Genomic DNA, 11867 nt, shown 5'->3' on the forward strand with positions numbered 1-11867 from the left:
TGTATATTGTCTGCTTGGAAGAATTTTGTTTTTAAGTCATTCATGTGTTGTAAATAAAACAAGTGCATAATGAGTGTCTCCTCGTATCGTGCTCTCACACACAAACAAGTTTTATCACCTCAAGTAATCTTCTCCAACAAAGTGACAACAAAGATGCAACAGTATTTAAAAGTATTTATTCAGGAAGCTTGGATTAATTCTTTCACAATGTATATCTAACCCTATTTGCACTGAGCAAAGCAGAGAACAATTGACAATAAAGTGTTATTATAGTTCAGCACAAAAAAAGTTAAATTTACAGGAAGGAAGACATATTGCCATTAGCATTGGCACACAAACCAAGCAGCGCAAATAATTAGTTTCAATCAATTTTTATAGTTTTTGATCTTAGAAAGACTTGAAATATGTGTTAAAAAGGAAACTACACATAAATCCTTGACATACTTTCATAATGGAAAAGTCAGCGTGTAGTACCTATTCTTCATTGTTGCATGTTGCTGATTTCTTTGAGGGGCACATTGCCTCATTGGAGATCTCATTGTAGCCTTCCAGTCCACTTCCTTTTTTTTGAACAAACAGACAGAAAAGTGCACAAACACACATTAGGCAACCCAGAATATCACTTTAGACCTTTCTCTGAAACACTGCTGTAAGAACGTAGAGAAAATGCATACCGTGTATTAAATTGTGGAGTAGGCAGTACTCATTTGGCCTGTCGGCATTCTGAGACATTGTTGTGGACCGGGCCTGTGCAAGAACAAACAAAAGAAATGTCAAGAGATGTTAAAGAGACATCTGAATGTAAGATGCACATATGGTGGTCTTTGACGGAGCAAACTTACCCTCACTTTGCAGAAGGAGGGGCCTGCAGGAGGGGTAAACTCAAAAGCCATTTCAGTAGTTTTGTGGGTGCTGAGAGATGTATGCCTGATTTCAAGGTATGTGGAGGACTCCTTTATTATCTAAAAGACAAAAACACACAAACATGTTAAGATGAATGACAAAAAAATGGCAAAAAAAGAAATAATTCCGCAACTGATTATTTCATTAAATAAAAGTATTTCTAATATTTTTTACTTGAGAAATGAAGTTGACACAGTAATGGTACAATTCTTCTACTCCATACAATTTCAGCTGGTCATTGAAAAAAATGCCAAGATGCTGTAATTACCTCATACATGCATTCCTCTTGGCTGCCATGGCACTCCTTTGTGCTCCAAGCCTTCACCTGGCTCACCAGAGCACTGACAGGTTCAGTGCAGGGCAACGGAAAAAACCTGCAAGGAAAGAGTCACACATTACAACCATGTTCTCTTTCTTATTTTACTAAAAACAACAACAATATATATCTTCACAATACTTCACCATATTAAGTTGCATGTTGACTGGTCTATGGCTGAGGCGGCAGCTAGTAAAGCTAAAGCAATGAGGAGGGATCTGAAGCTCATCGTGGTTGTAGCTGGAGGTGGAGTCTTCTAGAGTGTTCAGACCCTCACTGTGAAGCCTTTTAAGGGGCCGCCCTTATGACTATTAGATCCCACCCTTGTGGACACAGGGCTGGAGGTGCATGACCATGTGATAGCAATTCCCCCGCTCACTAACGTTACCCGAAACATACTTAATTAATTAGGTCACGGTTAATGGTACTTAGAGATCACCCTTTAGTGAAAGACCTGATTCAATTGGATGACAAGTCATGTGAGTCAAGTTATTTTTGTTTGTTTGAGTCAAGCTCTGTCTTGCAGATCACATTTTAAACAGCCATGCAGACACATGGTCTCCTGACACCTGTCAGTCCATGACTAGCACAGGACTCTTGGTCATCCCTGTAAGTCTTTCTTTAATGATTTAACTGTGTCTGAGTATCACTTATGTCACTGGTGCTGATATTGCCCCTGCTTTAAAAGTAACTCCTACAAATATGACAAAAAGATGAGCTGGGGTTTCATGTCTTTGTGTGGGATTTCTGATATGTGTGTGTGTCCTTGTTAGGAGAAGTGTGTGTGTTTATGTCTGTTTTACCTCTCTTGTGGGGACATACATCTGATCCCGCAGTTACATTGTGGGGACTCACCTTGTTTTTGGCACAAAATGGGGACAATTGCACGTGCCAATTAAATAGCATATTCGGGTGAAGACTTGGTTAAAGGTTAGGGTAGGGATAAGGATTGGACTCGAAGCAGTTATGATTAGGGTAAGTCTAGAGGAAATCAATGTAAATCCTTGTAATGTCCCAAAAAGTCATGAAAACATGACTGTGTGTGCGTACATCATCATCATAGCCATTCACAGGTCAGAGGGTTTTTGTTTTCACTATACGTTTTGGTCACAGTAACCACATGAATAACGAATGATGTGCATGAAATGATTTAATTCTTCATGAACATTATAGAGTGTGTGAGGGTCATTCACAAAACAGCTGATTATTTAGGTTGGTTGGTTTGAATAGACTGATCTTAAATTCAACAAAAATGCACCTATAGTGATGTCAAGCCATGCAGATGGTTTCAATTTATTTCATTCCAAGTTTATTTTAATCAGCGATTCCTTTGAAAAATCCCAGAATAATTGTGGTGAATGTAATTTTTTTAGTTGTGCTTAAAGGATCTTCTACACTGGAGTGTGCTGGTGCAGCTGATGCCAATAGACTCAATGAGCTCATCAGGAAAGCTGGTTCTGTCCTGGGAGTGGAACTGGAGTCTTTGGTGGAGGTGTCAGAGAGGAGGATGCTGAGGAAAATACTCTGTATTCTGGACAATGCCTCTCATCCCCTGCATACCACACTGAAGTCATTTCAGAGCACCTCCAGACGTAGACTGAGATCACCGAGGTGCACCACAGAACTCCGCAGGAATTCTTTTCTTCCTGTGGCCATCAAACTATGCAACTCCTCCACCTCCTGCAGGAATGACAGCTAAATCATCGGACACTTACAAAAACAATTTCCACCTCATCTGCATTATTACTTCTTTCGACATTGTGCAATATTACATTTCAATTTCATCGTGCAATATTACTTTTATTATACTACGTGCAATATCATTTTTTACTTCTTTTCAATATCACTGACAATATCACTCTCAATATCATGCTCAGTATTACTTTTCTATTTTAGTCTCTATTAGGCACTGGTGTTAGTATGACTTCTTATACACTTTATATTTTTACTCTTGTATTTAATGTTTATCGTCATTTACTTTTTCTATTTTAGTTAAATGTTTGCTTTATTTACCTTACTCTTATTGATATTCTATTCTATTATATACACTGGTGTCAGTATCACTTCTTTTACAGTAATTGTTATTCTATTGTTCATAAATGATTCTATTTTTATTCTATTGTTTTTTATTATACAAATTCTCATCTTATAATCCACATAACTGTTCCTGGGAAAAGGTGTTGCCTCTCAAATCTGAGAGAGACACAAAATGTCAGCCACCGTCATTGAACTGGGAGGAGATCTCAGATCTCAAAACCATGCAAACAAATTTAAAATGACTTACAAGGCTACATACTGGTCGCTAAATGAGAAAACATTAGTTTTTGTAATTTAGTGAGCCGACCACATACTGTTAAAGAAAGGGCCCCATTATGAAAGAAAGCTGACCTCTTAACATTGTTTTGTATTCCCTTGAAGTCATACCACTACCAAGCAATCCTCCTTCTGTTACTGGCTCAACAACAAACAATTCATCTGGAGTGAATGCTTTTCAATCTTTGAGAGGTAAATCAAAAACTTGACAAGGTTACATGTTTAAATTGCTCTTTTATAAAATGTATATCACTGGAATAAGCTGAGAGTTTAGATGTGGACTTAGTGTAAGCAGGGAGTCTCAGTGCTCTGACATGTCCCAGTTTATCTCCAGACTCTTCAGAGCTTTTTTTGTCTGCCTTGACACTCGCTTCTAAGCATTAAGGCTAAATTAGAGTGTCGTTAAAGGATGTAGATGGGGTCGATTAGAAAGCAGTCGATATACCAGAGAGACAAGGGTGAGGGGACGGCTGAACATTTTGCAATCAAGATCACAGATACATGCAGTATATTCTCCAAGGCATAGTGTATGAGAAGTTAACATATTGCATAATGTGTACATAAAGACAGAGTGTATATTGTCTGCTTGGAAGAATTTTGTTTTTAAGTCATTCATTCCACGGATAAAGAAAAGGCTGTGTTGTAAATAAAACAAGTGCACAATGAGTGTCTCCTCGTATCGTGCTCTCACACACAAACAAGTTTTATCACCTCAAGTAATCTTCTCCAACAAAGTGACAAACTGAAGATGCACTACAATAAGCCAGTTAAGATGCAACATTAAAGAAGTATTTATTCAAGAAGCTTGTATTAATTCTTGCACAGTAAATATCTAACTCTACTGCACTGGGCAAAGCAAAGAAAAACAACAAGAAAGTTCAATATACATGAAGGAAGACAAATTTGCATTTGGCATTCAAATCAAACAGCACAAATAATAAAGTCAAATCACTTTTTTTCTGGTTTTGATCTTAGCTAGACTTGACATATGTTTAATAAGGAAACTACAGATAAATCCTTGACATACTTTCATAATGGAAAACTCAACATGCAGGACGTATTCTTTATTGAGAAGCATGTTGCTGATTTCTTTGAGGGGCACATTTTCTCATTGTAAATCTCTCAGCAGCCTTTAGCCAGAGTCCTTCCTTTTAGAATAAAAACAGTGACTGTGAAGATTCTCAGTCATGCAGGCCATGGAATATTCAGAAGTGCTGCTAAATGATGCTGATCACTTTGAGCTTTAGACATACATAAAACATGAATTCTTAATCAACAATAAAACCTTTTCACTGATTCTAGAACAAGAACGAGCCTTTTTGTGGTGATGTTGTGTCCCATTGTTTCCCATGCTTTATGTGTGTGTTTGTCTATAAGCAGATGAGCGCATATAGACGCCACGCGGGATTCACAAACAATGTGCACAAAATCATTTTAGTTCTTTGTGGAGTGCGTGATGGTCTTTCACAATACAAGTGACGGTATAGTTTTGTTGATTTGAACAGACTGATCTGAAATGAAAAATAAAAAAACACATCTCAAACCTCTCGTGATATCAAGCCATGCAGGCATTTATTTTTTTTCCTTCCAGGTTTTGAGATGTCTTTCTCAGCGTATTTCGTAGACATCCCAATCGAATTGTGGAGAATGTGGTTTTGTTAGTTGTGCTCGAAGGTTAAAAAGGATTACCCTGGATGAGGTTTACAGTTTTTACATGTTAAAACTGCAAATCTCAAGGTTGGGACGGCATCGACTGTTAGGTCTTGCGGTCATGTGCTCATTGACTTGCATCTCTACATTGGCACTCACTGGACACAGGTGTAATCCCTGGCCCGTGGAAACGATCTTTGATTGTACCTGTGCCCAAAAACAGCACACCCTAAGTAAGAAATGAGTGACCTGTAGCCAGTTGTCCCAACCTCACCTATGAAGTGGTTTGAGAAGACAGTATTAAAGTTTCTCCTTACTGAGGTCTCATTTTAGCATTTTAGCAGTGCCGTTAACACCATCCAGCTCCACATGCTGGTGGCGTTAATCCAAACCTCAAATTTGTTTGAATGTACTTGTCCAAACAGTTGTATAGGAATATTGTTGATGGGGAAGAAACAATAGAGTTTGGGCAGGTGGTGTGACGACCCTCTCTTCTTCTCTCCCTTGACTTCCCTCTCTTCAGTTTTGTTGAATTGGTCTAGTGTTCTTGCTTTAGGTGCTAGAGGTTCAGGGCTTTTGTGTAAAGAACTGGTGATAAATCACGCAGATAAATCGTGGAGCAATTCAACAAAACTGAGGAGGTGGAAGTCAAGGGCGAGAGAAAGAGAGGGTTGTCACACCGTCCAAACTCTATTGTTTCTTCCCAAACCAACAATGTTCCTATCCAGCTATTTGGAACAGTCCATTCAGTCCAACCTGAGGCTTGGGAAAAGGAAAGAAGAAAGTGATGGGGTGGACCAAACTACAGTCTGAGTCTTGTCAATGGATGGCTCCCTCTCCATGGTCAGTTGCAAGATAGAAAAATACACATCGGAGAGCACAATCAAATTTCAACTTTTTATTAATTTGTTTTCGCACTCTATAGACAGGATTAATACAGAGTATATCAGATCTTAGTCAGATATAGCTGGGCCTAAAGAGAAAACTAAACTTTCCAATCAAAATGTAACAGAATCATGAAATGATTTGGAGAAGTCATGTCAATATTAAAGCTCGTCAGGCTTTACAGGTGGCGAGTCTGTAGCCCAGGCAAGCCCATTCATTGGTCATCTCCATGAAGCCCGGGGCTGAGGTGAGGCCGCTCGCTACAATCAAAACATCCCAAACACGAATGGATGGAAATTAGATCATTCCACGTTCATGCTTGACATTCACTGGCATTAATACAACAAAGATGTCTCTAAAGTTCAGATTTTAATAAAGCAAAGTACCAGCATACATAATATATAATATGAAAATGAATCAAAACGATGTCTGACTTTAACATTATAAAGGAAAAGCATGCATGGACGAGACAATTCATGTTGTGAGGTGATCCAGAGCTCACCTGACACCAGGTTGTAGAGGTTGCAGTAGTTGAGTCCACCATCAAGAAGACTGGTGAATGCAAGAGAAGTGGACATTGCCTGGTGAGAGAACAAGAAAATAAGCATGAATACATGAAAATCTATGCTGTTTTGTTACCAGGCCATCAAGCCTGCAGGTATATTAAACATTAAAATAAGAATAACTATCTGTCTAGTAATTTCTGTAGCATATATGGTTATTGGCCATAATAATGTGTCACCCTCTACTAGACAAAAGGAAAGTAACATGACATGTTTTTTTGGGAGAGAACATAGACCAACCAAAGGAATTACTTTACTTTTGCACTAAAACAGTTTATCTCAGATTCATTCCTGATCACATCTTGTTGTGAAGCCGTAACGACAACTTTACAAAAGGAACTTGCTGCTGCATCACTTTATATAATGGAAGCCACAGTTTAAAAAATTGGATACTTGCAGTCACACGGCAGCCAGCGGACAGTAGGGTGGGGTTCAATTTCAAGGTGATGTTCTCCCCCTGGGGGCTGCTCAGGGAGGTGTGGTTGGCTTTGATATATGTAGGGACGACTGACAAAAGCTGCAACAAAAAAACAACATGTTATTACAGCAAATATATGTTTGTTACAATGGTATTATATTCTTTTTGTACCCATCTAAAACATTATTCACATTAACAGAAGAGCAGCTCTCACCGTATACTGAGGGCTTAAGGCTTGAATCTGTTGAACTAGTTTGGTTCTGATTTCAGCACAAGGTGTTGAAAAGAGCCTAGAAAAAGAGATACACCGTTAACACCGTTTGGACACTTTCATGGTTGAAACAATGAAGAGCATCAACAATTCAGACTAAAATGTTTCAATATTTCCTTGTCTTAACTGATATACAAATACACAAGAGACAAAAAATGTCTATCTCCGAACCAGACCAGCAATATAACTCACCACATTGTCCTGCAGAAGGTATGGTAAGGACCAGGAGCGGGGTCGGGTACAGGGACGGCAGCCAGAGAGACAAACAGTCCTGCAAGGAGAGCAGAGGCCAGTAGCAGAGTCCTCATGGTTGAAGCGGGGCAGGTTTCTTCTTCCTGTGGAGCAGTGGTGTTGGAGAGAGAAGGCTGTTTGCTGACTGATTCCCTCGCAGCTAATTTATACGAAATATCAGGCTTGTCATGAGTCACAGTCAAGATCGTTTGAAATTGATTTGGTCAAGGGTATGACTTGTGTGTCTTGTGGTGATTGTCTGACTCTGTTCCTCACTGGACCTCATGACCAGCCGGATATGTAGTATTAATTGGCATCTTTGTTTTATTAGTGCCAGTGAGTATCAAGCATGAACGTGGAATGATCTAATTTCCATCCATTTGTGTTTGTGAATGAATGTTTCGATTGTAGCGAGTGACCTCACCACAGCACAGGACTTCATGGAGATGACCAAAGCATGGGCATGCCTGGGCTATAGACTCGCCACCTGTAAAGCCTGACAAGCTTTAATATTGACATGACTTCACCAAATCATGATTCACCTGCATGTGTGTATTTAATTTAACATTATATATATTCTATATAATATTAACCTCTATTAACCTCTGATACGACTGCGATTTGACAATTTCGTGGCACTGTTTACTGCTAATGTTGCTTGAGGTCATGTGAAGCCTTTGCACATTGGTAACAATAACTAGATAATATAATCAAGACCAATTGGTTCTTTTAAGACTCCAGCATGACTGGCTGCAGTATCTCCATGAGGACAACAGATGTCTCACAAGTACATATACCACAGGTACAATGAGACTGTTCCTGCATTAGTACCCTCTTCTGATCCCCACATATACTTTTACACGGTAGTATTCACATGAGCTGCTGATATTTAAGAGCAAGTGAAAATCTTCGGTATGAATTCATTCTTTTAGGCCGGCAATGTTTAAACATTCACTGATGCTGGAAAGGACAGGACATGGTGATGTGGGTTTTCTCAGTGGCGACTTCAAGGGAGACTTGATAGAACAACATGTCATCCAGTTTAAAGTGGAGCAATGCCAATGAAGCTCTGACAACTCCTCCCTCTCTGCAGACTCAAGGTGACACGCTGTAACAGATTGGGACTAAAGAAATTTAGCAGTTAGATGGCAGACCGACAACGATTTTTTTTATTCTTCAAGTTGTATACAGGTCGGTCTTTTCCAGGTCAAGGCCGTCCGAAGGAAAGAAAACTCAGCTGAATGAATAAGTCAAATCCAATGATAGTAAAACACACTTTTTTTGGTAAATAGGGAGGAAGTTAGTCTTCGCTTGTCCTTAAATGGACTCTGTGTTTGTGTTTAATTGGTGTTATTCTTACCGGTCAGGGCTCTATTGGAAAAAAGGTGGGTTGGTTTTGTTATTAATATTATAAATCTATAAATAAGGACATTTATTTTCTAATTTTAACTTTGTTTTTGCTCTTTAAGTTCCATATGTTTGATATTTTATATTTTATATTGTAGGTGCTGTAATCATGGTATAAAAGCTATGATAGCAGGTTTTTATCAGTGCTACACCTCAGACCCAGGGCATCAGACTTGCCTAAATCATAGCAAGAAACATATAATGTAACACAGTAAACACACACACGTACATAACTTGGCAGGACCTCTAATGGCTGACCAAAAGCTCATATCTTTAATCAATTATGATCAATTTCAATCTGCCTAACTGGCCCTTATGACAAACATTTAGATCTCACTTTTCCTCTTGAATGTGTCCACTTGCTCACGTTTTGCAGCGATACTTCACTCCACAGAACGAGCAACCAGCACCCTTGTTTGCCATGTTGAAGAAACCTGCGTCATTGCAGCCATGAGGCCTCTGCTGTTGGCCTCTGACTGTGTGGCTCTCCAGCTGCCGGCTCTGTGCCTGTTTTCCACACTTTCTGCAGAACACTCTGGTAAGACTCACTAATCGGCCTTTATCGCCAGTTTCTTTTGTGTCTTTGTATTCAAGCTCAGAAAGAAATTCTGTCACCTAGCGATGCCAAACATCAGACACCATAAAATCATCAGTTGGAATTGTCGCTGCTTTCTGTCATTCCGAGAATAATGCATTCCATGCTGTGATGATTGCTCTCTTTCTTCAGGCTGTTTGCGACGCCTTGTGCTGATGTCGGCACCAAACTGGTGCGACAGATTCTAGCCTTCGGATTCTAACTTTAAGTGACAACTTTAAGTCAAGTTTGTGTATTCAATTTTGGCCAGGGATCTTTATTTTCTATTTTTAAGAAAGTTGTTAAAGGTGTCTAACACTCTGACACTGATTCTAATCATGCGACTGTAACAGCAGGGGCCGGTATTTTAAAGGCATGCTATTCTAATACTATACATAAACGTGTAATGATTTTATTTCCATCTTCCTGTTTATGCGAATGAATCTTTTGATTTTTGCTTGTGGGCTCAATTTATGTGAATGGGCAGCCTTGACTATGGATTTGCAATCTGTAGAACCTAACAGGCTGACAGTCACAACTATGACTTGGTTATTTCGCATTATTCTTTCAAAAATGTGCAAATGAGGGTCATGATTTGGGCCTCAGCCTGTGAGTCTGCACAGCTGAGTCATCTTTTTCTCATTGATCCATGTAAAATGTAAAAAATGAAAGTTAGATTTCGAAAAATATTGTTGAATTAGTTAAATGTCACATTCAGACATTGTTATGTTATAAACAATTCATGGAAAAATGTTATTCAAAGTGCATGAAACTAAATAAAAAGTGAGATATTTATACAAGCATATGTGAATAATGTTCATGGTCTGTTGACATTGCGTGTTGTCTTTTCATGCTGTCTTTGTCGACACATTTGTCACCGTCATCGTCATGGTCACATAATGCATTCACTGACATTTTCCACTCACATTTAAATTCTGTGGAATCACCATATTCTGCATCGTGGTCATTCACAAGTCAGATGACTTTTCTAAGTTGTCTGGACATACTCAAAGTGGAACAGCACAGGATCAGGAGGCTTGACAGTCAGGAGAAGAGAGCAGTGGACGTCTACATATATTATTTTAAAAAAATAGAAAGATGCTCCACAGCAAAAGAAAACATGTGACTTGTAACATTCAATGATTTCTTTATTCTCCCTGAACCACAAGCAGGAAGCCTGCAATGGCAAACAAATGTATTGATATTTTAAACCAACCCAGTGTGGAAATTATGAAAACCACAAACAACTGCAAACATGCGCCCGAAAGACCACAAACACAAACATAACTAATTGTATGGAAAGCGTTACCAATGTAATGTTCCTTATACCACAAGCAGCAGAGTCAGAGGGGAAAAAGCATGAGGAACATAGTAAATGTATATTTTTACTCACATTAACCAGTAGACGTGAGATCTGTCTCTCTGACCTCCAGCAGTGAGGAAAATGAACACATTTGCCCAAAATGTTGGGTAAGTTAAACATGTTGTATGACTGTATTTCACCTTCCAAAGTATTTGATGGCTAGACACGGTGATATCGTTTGACCTGAGATTTATTGGATACTATTATTACTGACACAAGTATTATGTCACAGTTTAAAGAGAGCAGACTGAGTGATTATCTTTTTGTAATACACCTGTGAAATGATTTAACTTTCCTCCAGATTCTGGGGCAGCCAGCAGGCTGGACGAGGCCTAAAGATGACAGGAAAACAATGAAACTGAATAACTGCATGAATTATTGTTTATGTGACAACAGCAGAGTGCTATGCATTCAAGCATGTGTATGAATAATCACTTCGCTTTCACGTTAGTGATTTGCAGGGCACACCAGACTCCTCTATTTAAAGTCAGATGGAAATACTGCAGGGTTTTTAATTGATATTGCCTGATATTTGTTTGATTTTTCTTTGATGTAACTTCTATGAAATCAACGTGGTCCATCTATTCTCTTGAAAAAAACACCAAACCCCATAAACCAAACTTTCATTTTTGTAACATAACCTAAACTTTACCCAAACTTGTGTGGCCTAAAACTAAGGTGTTATTTGCATACATGTTTACCTTAACTTTAGTCTAACGTTCTATATGAAACCATTGGAAATGCATTGCCCAATTAGCATTCTGATGACATTTTTCATCACACGTCTGGATTTATTTTTTGTATAGTCTCTCACACCATTTTCTGTGAAGATAATGAAATTAGTACCAGGAACTTGGCAACAATAAAGGTATTACGGTCACAGTCCAACATTTAGTCAAACAGTAACGTTTCCTGTCTGCATGCTTAGTTCAATTGTTAACATGCTTTAAACTTAAATTACAGCAGCCTGTGT

Source organism: Anarrhichthys ocellatus, unplaced genomic scaffold (assembly GCF_004355925.1).
Source record: "Anarrhichthys ocellatus isolate YVR2014 unplaced genomic scaffold, GSC_Weel_1.0 scaffold32, whole genome shotgun sequence".
NCBI lineage: Eukaryota > Metazoa > Chordata > Actinopteri > Perciformes > Anarhichadidae > Anarrhichthys > Anarrhichthys ocellatus.